The following is a 3497-nucleotide window of genomic DNA, read 5'->3' as shown; positions in this document are numbered from 1 at the left end:
AATGGTCAGTTTGGATGTTACATGTATGATAAAATGCATAATGAAAAGTATCATATTTATAATGAAACAATTATTTTATAAAAATGAGTCATTGGATATGTAACTTCCTCCAGTAACAACTTAGTGGACCCAGTTCTATTCTCTGAATGGACTAATTTTATGATTCTTCTAGAAGTTCTGAGCTGGGTATAGTTCCTTTTAAGTGATCAAGGCTTAACAGAAGATCCCTAGAAAGGAACAATTGGAACTAGTCCTCCCTAGGATTGAATAGAGGCAGGAGTGGGGCAAAGGGCACTATATATGAGGCCAAAAGGATCAATCACAGTGCCATATGCTTGACTTCAGAGCATTCTGTGCTACTAAGGTCAATCCAGAGCCCAATACATATCCTGTGACCTCTCAAATGCCCACAACTGCTTTATTTAGCAGGAAAAGTGGGAGAGGAGGCACAAGAAGGAAAGAATCAGTCCCCAAATTATAGGAACACTTCTACATTGTCAATACTAAGGATTAATTTCTAAAGTAAAGATTACTGCCAGAGGCTGTCCATCTAGCCATTAACTGGAATGTTTGTACACCATCACCAAGGAGCCACTGGGTTTACACAACTTTATACAGCTTATTTGTCTCTGATTTTAAAATAATTCATCCCCTTGTTTGGTATGCAAGTGAGCAGTGGAGAAAGTGGTGCATCTGCAATACCAGCTGGTGCTAAGGATTTCAATGCTTCCAAAAGATGTGGGCTAGAGAATTTTATTTGGCACCAGAGGGGTTCTTTCCTCTCAGCCAAGATGCCCCCATTTAAGTCACTTTTGAATTTCGTTTCAAGCTTATATTGTGCAAATTCTAGTTGTGGTTGGGGATAGTCTCCAAAAGATTCTTGAGTTATTCTTTGGACTCTCTCTTTTTCTACCTTGTTTTCATGAATGATCCTTGAATCCATATTTACATCTAGTCCCAGGCATCTTTCCTGTAGAGGCGTTGTAGAGTTGTGATTTTCAAAGGACTGATCATACTGTTTAAAAACAATAGCCTTGAGAGAGTCCAGGTGTCGGCTTCTCAGATCCATTTTCACAATCTGATGGTGTTTGCTAGCAACTATCAGTGTATTTTTTAATGCTCTCTGAAGAATTTTCTTAAATGAACATTTGAATTGTTCCATGTCAAAAAGGTCAACATCTTCATCTGGTTCTTTATTCATCTGAAAAACATCCCAAACTTTTTGGTGCTGATGTACTTGAGTATAAATGATGTCTAAAAGGGCTGCATCGTTTACACTCGCACTCTTCTCCTCACACAGCCCAACCAAGTCCTGAACCAGACATTCCTTTCTCTGCCAGAAGTTTATGGTCTGAAGTTGGTTTTCAGATAAAAAATCCCAGGCTTTTAAGATTGTCATCATTTCATTCATGGGGATTTTCAAGATGGTCCTCCTGATAAATTCAGCAACAGTCTCATCCATCTCTTTGGTAGGTTTCATTCCATGGGCTTGGCACGTGGCTCTGGGCCTGGGACAACACAGGACATCATGGAGTGTCTGGCAGAGATCTTTTCATCTCATGGAGGCGACCCACATCTCCAGCAGTCCCCTCAGCAGCGGTGCCCGCCGAGGCACATTCAAAACCACCAACAGCAGTTCCCCCATTTTCCTTATTTCTGAAACTAATATATCTAATTCAGCTGCAGTATGGCTAGTTATTAGTATGGTCTATATTTCTCCTTTCCTTGTCTTTTAATTAATCTTTGTTTTTATATTTAGAGTGGGTGATTTGAATACAAACATAGACTTAGGTCTTGCTTTTTTGGATACTCTCAGTGTCTGTCTTTTAGTAAGTAAATTTAGATCATTCTTTTATTTTAAAAGTGATTGCTTATTTATGAAGTTACAGACTATCATGTCTGTTATTTTCTCCTATCCAAATTTTTTTTTATCCCCTCTTTTTCTTTATGTTTACCCTCTGGTTTCAATTGAGTATTTTATATGATTTCAGTTTATCCCTTTTCTTACTGAATCCATTATTCTTCTTTTAAAAACATTTTCATGATTGTGCTACAATTTTCAATAAATAACTACCTTTAAAGTTACCTCTCATCATCATTATATTAATTCATAGATAGTAAAGGTAGTTTAGAATCAATTCCCAGTGCTTCATTTCCTCCCTTTATACAACTCCACTCATTCATCTCACTTATGTATAAGTTCTAATCATTTTGATGTTCTGCTTTCTTTGTGTCGATACTGGTTTCCGACATAGAATCACTCTTTGTTTTTTTTCTTTCTTCTTTTTTTAAGAGAGAGAGAGAGAGAGAGAGAGAGAGAGAGAGAGAGAGAATTTTTTAATATTTATTTTTCAGTTTTCAGTGGACACAACATCTTTATTTTATGTTTATGTGGTGCTGAGGATCGATCCCAGAGCCCCACGCATGCCAGGCGAACGCGTTACTGCTTGAGCCACAACCCCATCCCTAGATTCACTTTTTCTATAAATAATTCTTTAAATATTTCTTGTCAGGCAAATCTACTAACAGCACATTCCTTCAATCAACTTGTTGAGAAAATATTTTTCCTTCACATTTGAAGAGTAAATTCAATGGAAACAGAACATTTAGTTGGTGAGGTTGTATTTTTTAAACTTTAAATAATTGACTCCAGTTTATTCCTGCTTGAAATATTTCTGAAGATAATTCTAATGTAATTATTAGCCCTATTTATCTAGACATAAGTTTTTTTTTTTTCCCTCTTTCCTCTGGCTTCTTTGAACAGTCAATCTCTGTTTCCAGTAGTTTAATATGATATGTAATTCTGTGCAATTTTTTGTTTTGTTTTGTTTCTTGAGTTATTGACCCTAGCAACTTCTACCTTTGATATGCATTGATTCTCTAGAGTCATCATTTTCTAGTTTGCAGGGCATCAATTTATCCCATAACCTTAGTTCTCTGGTGTATAACAAAACAATTGTTGATTTGTAGTTTGTTCAATATCTTTTTTTGCTATTAGTTTTGAAGTGACGGATTCCAAGCTCATGTTGTAGCAGAAACAAGAAATGAAGACACCCTATTTCTGATACTTACATATTTACTGACTCCACAAATCTTAAATGACAGCAGTGTTGAATTAGTAGAAGGACAAAAATGGGAGCTTTATTATAAACACCCAATTGAACAATGATGGAACATAAGTTAGGCAGAGGATATAAAGGTGCCATTATTAACAGAACACAAAAGAAATGGTAAGTGACTGGCTAACAAATTTGAATAGCTCAAGTTTAAGACTATGGAAAATTGTTGTGCTGGAGTTGTGGCTCAGCAAGTAGAGTGCTTGCCTATCACTGGGTTCGATCCTCAGCACCACACAAAAATAAATAAATAAAATAAATGTATTCTGTCCAACTACAACTAAAAAAATAAATATTAAAAAAAGACCATGAAAAATTGTAAAACTTTTTCCAGGATTTGGTGTTGATTGAGGATTTGATACATGACACCTCCTCAATGTG

At 36.0% G+C, this 3497-nt stretch overlaps 1 pseudogene; it reads right to left on the bottom strand.

Annotated features, from left to right (window-relative positions):
• Positions 1 to 549: 549 nt before the first annotated feature.
• On the bottom strand, positions 550 to 1578 carry LOC143408766 (centromere protein N pseudogene; annotated as a pseudogene).
• Positions 1579 to 3497: the final 1919 nt, after the last annotated feature.

This window comes from Callospermophilus lateralis, chromosome 10, assembly GCF_048772815.1.
Source record: "Callospermophilus lateralis isolate mCalLat2 chromosome 10, mCalLat2.hap1, whole genome shotgun sequence".
Lineage (NCBI taxonomy): Eukaryota > Metazoa > Chordata > Mammalia > Rodentia > Sciuridae > Callospermophilus > Callospermophilus lateralis.
The sequence above is the reverse complement of the archived record's forward strand: the minus strand, read 5'-3'. Positions and strand labels throughout refer to the sequence as shown.